We start from the raw sequence: 12,712 nt of genomic DNA, 5'->3' as shown, positions 1-12,712 counted from the left end.
CGCGCACGGAACTGAGTCTGTTAAACCCTGGCGAGATCCACGCGCTGGTATAGTCGTGATTCGAGGTACTCGCGCCAACCTCCTTCTGCCCGTGGTATAAAAACCGACCCCCTTCCTTCGTCCGTCCATCCGTGGTGCGCCATTACTGTGAAGAATCAGGGAGAGAGAAATCGAGGTGTGAGAATGTGGGGATCGGCAAATTGGGTTGGGGAAGAGTTCCCGGACCTGCGTGCGTCCTTCACCGGAGTTCACGCAACCGTTGGCACCCTCACCGTGTGGAGTTGCGGTCGGGCCTGGGGTCAATTGCTCACCGGACTCAGGGTCCGCCGCCGGGCCGCTTCGCTCCGTGGTCGGACTCCACCGCCTACATCAAGCCCTCGGTGGTCGATCCGGGAGGAAGCGCAGAGCACATGTATTCTCTTCGCGGCCTCGTCTGAGCGGAATTGAGCTCCAGCCCACCAAGATTCCTCGCCGGTGTGGGAGCTTCACCGCATCGCCGCCGTGTGCCGTGGGCAGCCTCCCTGGCGTCGTTCCTTCTCCCGGTATGCCCTCCCATCTTGCATGCGTTAGCTCAGGAACGCGTAGGTCTCTCGGGTTTCAGGAATAGGGCGTCGACGTGCCGGGACGGTGGCCACCGGTAGGCTCTGCCGTGTGTACCTGTGTGGCGCCGCCTCGGTGCCGTGGTAGGATAGCTGAGGAGGGAGAAGCGCTGGTTGCCGTTGGATGAGAAGTGAACGGAGCCGATTAGAAGTAGATACCGGTTCGGCCAGGACTCGTCTCGGCCGTTGATCGTGGGATGAGCGACCCCGGGTTGATCTGGTGTTTTAAACATCTGAACCATGGATCCCTGATCCAACGGTTCAAATAGCGTACCGGTTCGTTTAAAAATATTAAGTGATCCTCGACGTTGATTTCTAATCGGACGGTTAATATCGAGAGATACCCCTTCGCTACGGCTATCTTACAAAAGAGTCCCCGGGGAATTCACCAATCAACCCGCCGTCCTACGGGATAGCTCTGAGTCTTAAGACTTTTATGAATTAGACCCCAAGCTTTTCTGTTTTGTGCGCGAAGTCCAGGGAGCAGTGAAAATAATTAAATAATCATAGAAAATGATTTCTAGTATATAAATAATTCCAGAAACTCATTTTATTCATAGAGAATTCATATGTGGTCCAAATTAATCCATTCTAGTTCCTATAATTTTGTATAAATTATGTTTATCCCTTGGTAACACTGTTTTATAATGAAAGCCATATTAGAATTAATATCCTAATTAATCTGTTATCCAACACTTAAAACTTCATAAATTCATAACTCATTCATTTTAATTCCGATTTGACTCGTTCCTGTTGTGTTAGTTTCATATAAGTATTTACTACACAGTAACAACGATTATTATACCATGTCCCATTATTTTTAGATCTTTAATTAACTTATGTTGGTTAGTCTTGTTCAAGTGCTTATCATCATAGTCTACTAGAATGTGATTTATGGTCGATTTATAACTTATATTTAAGTTGTGATAATCATTTATATAATAACCTCGTATATGATTTATATGAACCAATTTATAATATAGTTTAACATTTTAATCACATATATCTTTTATAAAATCATAACTCCTTAATCGTAACTCCGATCTTAGTAGTTCTCGATTCCACGATCTCGTAGCAACGCGTAGATTATTATTACATAGTTTATTCTTATGTTTGGTGTGATGTTAATTTTGCATATACCATGTTGGTTTGTATTGCTACGATTAGCAGCGAGGTTACGAATCTTGAAGATCATCCTGGTACCTGGAATCTCAAGTCCCAAGCAAGTTGTGCCCTTGATCACTTCTTTTTACCCAGCCATGTTCTGATTAATCATAATGATCTGCATAGGTTAATTTTGATGGGACCCAATAGGTTATCCTAGTTTGTCTATCTTTATACCTTGTTTACCACTGAACTTTTTGGGTAGTACTTGCTAGTGCTTTATGTGGTTTTGGGTATGAAGATACATTATTCAAGATCACACTTTTATTATCTGTTTATTATCACTGTTCATGATAAGATCATTATGTTAATTGGAACATGGAGCGACCACCCGGGAAAACAGTGCTACCACAAGGGTTTATGGACGCCCTTGGCTGATTAATTAGGAAAGCTAGTGGAGGACTACCTTACCCGAAAGGGGCAAGGGCAGTAGGGGAGTGGTCAGTGTAGGGAGGTCCTTGGTTGATTTTGCTGCGATGGCGGTCAGACAAGAACCCTGCATTAGAGCTTCCTATAAACTGTAGCGGGTTTTCTGAAGCTAGTGGAACTTTGTAAAGGCCTCGTAGTGTTACCCTGCCTCGCCTCCTCGGTAGAGGTGTATGGGAAGTCGCGATCCCTTGGCAGATGGGTAACATGACTTGTGGGTAAAGATGCGCAACCTCTGCAGAGTGTAAAACTGGTATACTAGCCGTGCTCACGGTCATGAGCAGCTCGGACCCTCACATGATTAATTTATGGAACTAAATTCAATTTGTCATATGCATTGCATCGCAGGTGATGTTGTTACTTTTGTTCTACTACTTAATCGGGTTGGTATTTACTTATACTTAGTAACTGCTAATAAAATTTTGACCAACTTTAAAAGCAATGCTCAGCTCTAACCATCCTCTTTGGTAAGCCTTACACTTCATGTGAGCTCCCACCTTTGGCGAGTTCATGCACATTATTCCCCATAACTTGTTGAGCGATGAACGTATGTGAGCTCACTCTTGCTGTCTCACACACCCCCACAGGTCAAGAACAGGTACCACAGGATGAGGCGCATGGAGGATGCTGCGATGTGTTCGTGAGAGGTCTAGGTCGTCGTCTCCCAGTCAACTTTGGGTTGCTGGACCGTTGTCTCCTTATAATGTAATTATTTATTTAGTATAGAACTCCTATTATATAGTAAAGATGTGACATTCGATCCTGTGCCATGATTCATCATATGTGTGAGACTTGGTCCCAGCACACCTGGTGATTATGTTCGCGCCCGGGTCTTGGTGCCCCAAAACCCGGGTGTGACAGGTGAGCCACGGCGGCCCAGTCCACCCGGATGTGGTGATCCTCGCAGAAGTCCAGAAACTTTCTGCCGGTGAACTAGGTGTCGTTGTCGGTGATGATGGAGTTCGGGACCCCAAAGCGATGGATGATGTTGGTGAAGAACGCCACCGCCTGTTCAGACCTGATGCTGTTTAGGGGTCGGACCTCGATCCACTTGGAGAATTTGTCGATGGCGACCAATAGGTGCGTGTAGCCCCCGGGTGCCTTCTGCAAGGGGCCGACTAGGTCCAGACCCCACACAGCAAACGGCCAGGTAATGGGTATGGTCTGTAGAACCTGAGCGGGCAGGTGGGTCTGCCTTGCGTAGAACTGACACCCTTCGCAGGTGCGGACAATTCTAGTGGCGTCGGTCACCGCCGTCGGCCAGTAGAAACCTTGTCGGAAGGCGTTCCCAACAAGGGCTCGGGGTGCTGCGTGATGGCCGCAAGCCCCCGAGTGTATCTCTTGTAGGAGCTCCTGGCCTTCGGCGATGGAAATGCATCGCTGGAGGATGCCCGAGGGGCTGCGGTGGTAGAGCTCCTTCCCGTCTCCCAGCAAGACGAACGACTTGGCGCGCCACGCCAACCGCCGAGCTTCGGCTCGGTCAAGGGGTAGCTCTCCTCGGTGGAGATATTGCAGGTACGAGGTCTGCCAGTTTCGATTAGGCGTGACCCCACTCCGCTCCTCCTCGATGCGCAGTGCCTCACCCTCGGGGGCCGAGGGTACCTCGGGCCGAGTCGAGGGTGCCTCGGGCCGAGCCGAGGGTGCCTCGGACTGGGCCGAGGGTGCCTCGAACTAAGCCGAGGGTGTCTCGGGCTGGGCCGAGGCCTTCACGGGCTGGGGCGTGTCGTCGGTCTTGACGGAGGGTTGATGCAGGTCTTGGGAGAAGACGTCCGGGGGAACCGTTGTTCGCCCCTAGGCTATTTTAGCCAGCTCGTCCGCAGTCTCGTTGTGGCATCGGGCGATGTGGTTGAGCTCGAGCCCATAGAACTTGTCTTCCAGGCGCCGAACCTCATCGCAGTAGGCTTCCATCTTCGGGTCGCGGCAGTGGGAGTTCTTCATGACTTGGTCGATGACGAGCTGCGAGTCACCGCGAGCGTCGAGGCGTCAGACCCCTAGCTCGATGGCGATGCGCAACCCGTTCACCAGAGCCTCGTACTCGGCCACATTGTTGGACGCCGGGAAGTGGAGGCGTAGCACGTAGCGTAGGTGCTTCCCGAGGGGCGAGATGAAGAACAGGCCTGCGCCTGCTCCTGTCTTCATCAGCGACCCGTCGAAGAACATGGTCCAGAGTTCCGGTTGGATCGGAGCTGTTGGAAGCTGGGTGTCGACCTATTCAGCCACAAAGTCCGCCAAGACCTGGGACTTGATGGCCTTCCGAGGGGCGAACGAGATCGTATCGCCCATGATTTCCACCGCCCACTTTGCAATTCTACCCGAGGCCTCTCGGCACTGGATGATCTCCCCCAGGGGGAAGGATGACACCACAGTTGCCGGATGAGACTTGAAGTAGTGTCGCAACTTCCGCTGTGTCAGGATCACCGCGTACAGCAGCTTCTGAATTTGTGGGTAGCGGGTCTTGGTCTCGGACAGTACCTCACTGATGAAGTAGACTGGCCTCTGGACGGGCAATGCATGCCCCTCTTCTCGTCTCTCAACCACAATCATGGCACTAACCACCTGAGTGGTCGCGGCGACGTAGATCAAGAGGGCTTCTCTGGCAGCGGGGGGCACCAAGATGGGCGCGTTCGTGAGGAACGTCTTCAGGTTCCTGAGGGCTTCCTTGGCCTCAGGGGTCCAAGTGAAGCACTCGGCCTTCCTTAAGAGGCGGTACAGAGGCAGGCCTCTTTCGCCGAGGCGCGAGATGAAACGGCTCAGAGCCACAAGGCATCCCATGACTCTATGTACGCCTTTCAAGTCCTTGATGGGCCCTATGCTGGTGATGGCCGCGATCTTCTCCGGGTTGGCCTCGATGCCCCGCTCGAAGACGATGAACCCCAAGAGCATGCCTCGGGGAACCCCGAAGACACACTTCTCGGGATTGAGCTTCACGCCTTTCGCCTTGAGACATTGGAATGTCGCTTCAAGGTCAGAAAGGAAGTCGGAGGCTTTCCTCGTCTTGACAACGGTGTCATCGACGTAGGCCTCGACCGTTCGGCCAATGTGTTCGCCGTACACGTGGTTCATGCACCGTTGGTACGTTACACCCGCATTCCTCAAACCGAACGACATGGTAACATAGCAGTACATGCCGAAGGGTGTGATGAAAGAAGTCGCGAGCTGGTCGGACTCTTTCATCCTGATCTGGTGATACCCCAAGTAGGCATCGAGGAAAGACAGGGTTTCGCACCCAGCAGTGGAATCCACGATTTGATCGATGCGAGGCAGAGGGTAGGGAACTTTCGGACATGCTTTGTTCAGACCAGTGTAGTCTACACACATCCGCCATTTCACTCCTTTCTTTCTCACAAGCACAGGGTTGGCAAGCCATTTGGGATGGAATACCTCTTTGATGAACCCTGCCGCCATTAGCTTGTGGATCTCCTCGCCTATGGCTCTGCGCTTTTCTTCGTCGAATCGGCGCAGAGGCTGCTTCACGGGTCGGGCTCTAGCTCGGATATCCAGCGAGTGCTCGACGACATCCCTCGGTATGACGGGCATGTCCGAGGGACTCCACGCGAAAACGTCGGCGTTTGCGCGGAGAAAGCCGACGAGCACTGCTTCCTGTTTGGGATCGAGCTCGGAGCCGATCCGGATCTGCTTGGAGGCGTCGCTGCTGGGGTCGAGGGGGACGGATTTAACCGTCTCCGCTAGCTCGAAGTTGCCGGCGTGGCGCTTCACGTCTGGCGCCTCCTTAGAGAGGCTCTCCAGGTCGGCGATGAGGGCCTCGGATTCAGCGAGGGCCTCGGCGTACTCCACGCACTCCACGTCGCATTCGTACGCGTGTCGGTACGTGGGGCCGACGGTGATGACCCCGTTGGGGCCCGACATCTTGAGCCTAAGGTAGGTGTAGTTGGGGACGGCCATGAACTTGGCGTAGCATGGTCTCCCCAGCAGTGCATGGTAGGTTCCTCGAAACCCGACCACCTCGAACGTGAGGGTCTCCCTTCGGAAGTTGGAGGGTGTCCCAAATCAGACGGGTAGATCGAGTCGTCCGAGGGGCTGGACGCGCTTCCCGGGGATGATCCCATGGAAAGGCGCAACGCCTGCCCGGACGGAGGACAGATCGATCCGCAGGAGCCCGAGGGTCTCGGCATAGATGATGTTGAGGCTGCTGCCTCCGTTCGTGAGGACCTTGGTGAGCCTGACGTTGCCGATGACGGGGTCGACAACGAGCGGGTATTTCCCCGGGCTCGGCACGCGGTCGGGGTGGTCGCCTTGGTCGATGGTGATGGGCTTGTCGGACCAGTCTAGGTAGACTGGCGCCGCCACCTTTATCGAGCAGACCTCCCAATGTTCTTGCTTGTGGTGCCGAGCCGAGGCGTTCGCCACTTGCCCACCGTAGATCATGAAGCAGTCGTGGACCTCAGGGAACTCTCCCGCCTTGTGATCTTCCTTCTTATCATCGTCGCGAGCCCTGCCACCTTCCGCGGGTGGCCCGGCCTTGTGAAAGTGGCGCCGAAGCATAGCGCACTCCTCAAGGGTGTGTTTGACGGGCCCCTAATGATAGGGGCACGGCTCCTTGAGCATCTTGTCGAAAAGGTTGGCACCTCCGGGGGGTTTCCGAGGGTTCTTGTACTCGGCGGCGGCGACAAGGTCCGAGTCGGCGGCGTCGCGTTTCGCTTGCGACTTCTTCTTGCCTTTCTTCTTGGCGCCGCGCTGAGTTGACGCCTCAGGGACGTCTTCCGGTGGGTGGCCCTGGGGCTACTTGTCCTTCCGGAAGATGGCCTCAACCACCTTCTGGCCAGAGGCGAACTTGGTGGCGATGTTCATCAGCTCGCTCGCCCTGGTGGGGGTCTTGCGACCCAGCTTGCTCACCAGGTCGCGGCAGGTGGTGCCGGCGAGGAACGTGCCGATGACATCCGAATCGGTGATGTTGGGCAGCTCGTTGCGCTGCTTCGAGAATCGCCAGATGTAGTCCCGGAGAGACTCTCCCGGCTGCTGGCGGCAGCTTCGGAGATCCCAGGAGTTTCTAGGGCGCACGTACGTGCCCTGGAAATTGCCGGCGAAGGCTTGGACCAGGTCGTCCCAGTTGGAGATCTGCCCCGGAGGCAGGTGCTCCAGCCAGGCGCGAGCGGTGTCAGAAAGGAACAGGGGGAGGTTACGGATGATGAGGTTGTCATCGTCCGTTCCACCCAGTTGGCAGGCCAGCCGGTAGTCCGCGAGCCACAGTTCCGGTCTTGTCTCCCCCGAGTACTTTGTGAGAGTAGTCGGGGTTCGGAACCGAGTCGGGAACGACGCCCGTCGTATGGCGCGGCTGAAAGCCTGCAGACCGGGTGGTTTGGGCGAGGGGCTCCGATCCTCCCCGCTGTCGTAGCGTCCCCCATGCCTAGGGTGGTAGCCTGGGCGCACCCTCTCGTCGAGGTGGACCCAACGGTTGCGGTGATGGTGCTCGTTGCCGAGGCGACCCGGGGCCGCATGCGCTGTGTTGCGCGTGCGCCCGGTGTGGACCGAGGCTTCCCTCATGAATCGGGAAGTCGCGGCGTGATGTTCCGAGGGGTACCCCTGCCTTTGGGAGGCAGAGCTTTCGGCCCGTCGGACCGCGGCGCCCTCCAGGAGATTCTTGAGCTCTCCCTGGATACGCCGCCCCTCGGTGGTTGATGGCTCCGGCATCGCGCGGAGAAGTATTGCCGCTGCAGCCAGGTTCCGGCCGACCCCACTGGAAACCGGTGGCGGCCTTACCCTGACATTGTCGGCGACACGATGCTGGATGCCCTGGGGTAGATGACGCACTTCTCCGGCCAGAGGTTGGCCCGCCCATTCCTGCCCATTGTCCCGGTGGAACGACTCAAGTGTTCCTGCTCCCTCGTCGAGCCTGGCCTGCATCTCGTGGATTTGCTCGAGCTGTGGGTCATGACCCCCCGCCGGGACGGGGACCACAGCTAGCTCCCGAAGGATGTCAACACGAGGCACAGGCCTAGGGAGATCACCGTTCTCCGGCATACCAAGATGGTTTCCTTCGTCGGGACCCCCTAGATCAACGTGGAAACATTCACGACTTGGGCCGCAGTCCTCATCGCCGAGGCTGTGGCTACCGTCGGAACAGTCGGAAAGGCAGTAGTCGCACGCGGTCATAAAGTCCCGCATGGCACTAGGGTTACCAAGTCCGGAGAAATCCCAACTAAAGTCGGGCTCGTCATCTTCCTCGGACCCCGAGGGCCCGTAGGTCGAGACGGCCGTCAACCGGTCCCAGGGTGACCGCATACGATACCCCAGAGGATTCGGACTCGCCTCTATGAGAGCATCCACCAAAGCGAAGTCGCTTGGTGGGTCGAGGTTGAATCCAAAAGGCGTGAGATGGGAATCGGTCGGTACCTCTTGGTCGACAGGCGGTGACGAAGTCACGTCAGGGGTAGACCGCATCGCCGTCTCAGGTACGAGGGTGACGCCCAGCAAGTCATTTGCGAGCGTGCTGGCGTCGTCCGTTTGCTTGGGGTTGGCGTGTTGCGGGGAGACGACGCTCGTCTTCGTCTCAGACGCGAGGTCGATGCCCGACATGCCCTCCGTTGGGGCGCCGGCGCCGTCGACTCGCTCGACAGCCGACGAGGTGCCGCCTCCTGCTTGGCCTTGGTTGCCCTGCCTCCTCCTCCGTCGGCGGGGGAGGGGACGGGGCGAGCTCGAATGTTGTTCTTCCACCACGCGGGGAAGACGTCGTCGATTCCGCCGCCGGCGGGCGGGTTGTCGGCCGCCATTGTCGCTGTCGCGCGGCGGGGGAAGGAGTATCATGTCGTAGCTGCCGTCGAGGGACATGAACTCAAGACTCCCGAAACGGAGCACCGTCCCGGGCTGGAAAGGTTGCTGGAGACTGCCCATCTAGAGCTTGACGGGAAGCTGTTCGTCAACATGCAGCACGCCCCTACCTGGCGCGCCAACTGTTGGCGTTTCGAACCCGGGGGGTCCCTGGACCGACGAGTAAATTGTCGCCGCGTGCCCCAGCCCAGATGGGTCGGCGTGAGACGGAGCGCGAAGGAGGGAAGAGAAGCCAGAGGGAGACAGGCGTGAGAGGTGAAACCCGCGGCCTTCGTGTTTGTCCCGCGCCCAGGTCGGGTGCGCTTGTAGTAGGGGGTTACAAGCGTCCACGCGGGAGGGAGCGAGCGGCCCTGCGCGAGCGCCGTCCCGTCCTTCTCCACGCGGCCAACCCTCTGTAAGAGGGCCCTGGACCCTCCTTTTATAGGCGTAAGGAAAGGATCCAGGCATACAATGGGGGGTGTAGCAATGTGCTAACGTGTCTAGCGGAGGAGAGCTAGTGCCCTAAGTACACGTCGTGGTAGCCGGAGAGGTTTTGGCACCCGGTTCGTGTGGTGTCGTGGCTATCGGAGGAGCACTGGAGCCTGGCGGAAGGACAGCTGTCGGGGCTGTCGAGTCCTTGCTGACGTCTTCTTGCTTCCGTAAGGGGGCTGAGAGCCGCAGTCGTCATAGAGCGTGCGGGGCGCCATCATTACTTGTTTAGCGGAGCGGGCCAGATGGGACGCCGGTCTTGTTCCCCGTAGCCTGAGTCAGCTTGGGGTAGGGTAATGATGGCGCCTCCTGTGACATGGTCGGTCCGAGCCCTGGGTTGGGCAAGGTGGAGGCTCCTCCGAGGTCGAGGTCGAGTCTGTCTTCCAAGGCCGAGGTCGAGTCCGAGCCCTTGGGTCGGGCGAGGCGGAGACCGTCGGCTGAGGCCAGGGCTGAGTCCAAACCCTGGGGTCGGGCGAAGCGGAGTTCTCCGTCTTCCGGGGCTGAGCCCGAGTCCGAGCCCTGGGGTCGGGCGAAGCGGAGTTCGTCGTCTTCTGAGGGTGAGCCCGAGTCTGAGCCCTGGGGTCGGGCGAAGCGGAGTTCGTCGTCTTCCGGGGCTGAGCCCGAGTCTGAGCCCTGGGGTCGGGTGAAGCAGAGTTCGTCGTCTTCCAGGGCTGAGCCCGAGTCCGAGCCCTGGGGTTGGGCGAAGCGGAGTTTCCTATGGCGCCTGAGGCCGGACTTGGCTGCTGTCAGCCTCACTCTGTCGAGTGGCACAGCAGTCAGAGCAGCGCAGGCGGCGCTGTCCTCTTGTCAGGCCGGTCAGTGGAGCGGCGAAGTGACTATGGTCACTTCGGCTCTGTCAACTGGAGGGCGCGCGTCAAGATAAAGGTGTCAGGCCACCTTTGCATTAAATGCCCCTGCGATTTGGTCGGTTGGCGTGGCGATTTGGCCAAGGTTGCTTCTTGGTGAAGACTGGGCCTCGAGCGAGCCGAAGGTGTGTCCGTTGCTGGAGGGGGTCCTCGGGCAAGACGTAAATCCTCCGGGGTCGGCTGCCCTTGCCCGATGCTGGGCTCGGGCGAGGCGTGATCGCATCCCTCGAATGGACCGATCCTTGACTTAGTCGCACCCATCAGACCTTTGCAGCTTTGTGTTGATGGGGGTTACCAGCTGAGATTTAGGAGTCTTGAGGGTACCCCTAATTATGGTCCCCGACAAAGATTAAGCATGATGCTGAGCCGAATAGGAAAAGACTGACTAGTCCCTAATGATTGAGGCTACCGTTATGAACAAATGTTAAGGTCATAAATGTACTTTTACCCGGGCTGCGTCTCGTGCCTATAAATAGGTGAACAGTACCACCGTACTATTCACACTAGATTGTAATTGCTCTCGCGTCAACACCTTTGAACAAGCCGAAGGTATCAATGTAATATAAACCTTATTAATATTCATATGTTCATCATGAAATAAATAAATGGATGAACATATGAATGCATAAATAATATTTGCCATCTCTATGAATTGTTATTCTTTTGAATGATGAAGGTGCTTACTTCATGACCTTCGTCTGAAGATCATTATATCCAAAAGGAGATAATGCTTCATAGGACGAAGGTCCCTAATCTTTAATAGGTGTGTTGCCTTGTTCTTGATTCATAACATTTGAGAACAAGTGACCAACATTGGCACCCACCTCCGGTGAACTCAAACGACCACCTTCGACAATAGTTCAAGCACCCACCTTCATCATGCCACCGAAGAAGGCAATAGCGCCAAGGGCTACCCTTACACCGCTAGACATCAACCAAGAAGGGCGCTCTCTGAGAGAAGCCCAAAATCAGGAAAGGAAGGCCACCAGCCCAACACCGTAGGAGGAGGAGCTGGACCAAGAGATCAGAGACATAGAGGTCATCCACCAACAAGTGCAGAGAAAGAGAGAGAAAATGCTTCAGCTAGCTGAACATCAGAAGAAGATTGATGAAGCTGCCGAATAAATGCGCCATATCACGCAAGACGAGCAAGGACAAAGTCCATAGCAGAGAGAGCTTCGACAAGAAAGTCCAAGCTATGATGATGTATGATATGAAGATTTCCACTATGGTAACTTTGCTTTTGATGATGCTTCTCCTCTAGCAGCAGACTTGCAGGCTACCCCATGGCCACCATCCTACAAACCACCGCAACTTCCCATCTATGATGGGCATTCTGATCTGAAGCAGTTCCTTATGAGCTACGAGGCAACCATATCATCATATGGTGGCAACACGGCTGTCATGGCGAAATCCTTCATCATGGCAGTCAGGAGCGTGGCTCGGACGTGGTATTCCTTCCTTCGCCTGGGAACGATCACGTGATGGCAGAAGTTGAAGGACATGCTAATAACCAGTTTTCACGGTTTCCAAACGAAGCCAGTAACTGCCCAAGCTCTATTCCAGTGTACATATGACCATGAGGAATATTTGCAAGCGTATGTCCGAAGGTTTCTGTGTCTCTGGGCCCAGGCGCCAATGGTGTCGAATGAGATTGTTATCGAGGCTACGATCAAAGGGCTCCGACCAGGACCGACGGTGCAGTATTTTGCCAGGAAGCCACCACAAACTTTGGAAAAACTTCTGTAGAGGATGGACGAGTACATCAGGGTCGATAATGACTTTTGGCAGAGAAGAGAAGAGGCCTACAGATACTCCAAGATGACTAGGGGCTTTAGGAGAAGGCTCCACCCTAGGCATGTCAGGACGATTCATAACCCTAGCCCAAGTGATGATAGGGGCAATCATACTCAAGGGCATCATCACAGCTCTCAATCATCAGGAACAAAACAAAGCTCCTTCAAGAAGGTTCAGTGGAAGGTTCAGCTCCCAACCAAGAAGGTTGTTTGTTTATTCTGTGGAGAAGACAAAGGACATACAACAAGTGCGTGCCAAGTCACAATCTAGAAACAAAAAGAAATAACTGAAGCCGAAGCACGACACAATCAGCCGAAGCAGGTCCTACATACTGCTTCGTGTTATTCCCCATACATCCCCGAGTATGTGGGCAATTAGCAGTCCACAACATCAGTTGCTTCGGCAAGCCATTCACTAACTGCATGGACCCTGCTACCACCACCACCACCCATGGCTCCAATCTTGCCTCACAATCAACAACTGGAAGGGCATCGCCAGGCACAACACCATGATACGCGTGAAGGGTCTGAAGCTCAGACAGTCAACAACACTGTGCCAGAGTCGAGACACATTTGCTGAAGCAATACAAGGGCTCAATCAAAAAAT

This window comes from Zea mays, chromosome 4 (genome assembly GCF_902167145.1).
Source record: "Zea mays cultivar B73 chromosome 4, Zm-B73-REFERENCE-NAM-5.0, whole genome shotgun sequence".
Lineage (NCBI taxonomy): Eukaryota > Viridiplantae > Streptophyta > Magnoliopsida > Poales > Poaceae > Zea > Zea mays.
This window is presented reverse-complemented; position numbering follows the sequence as displayed.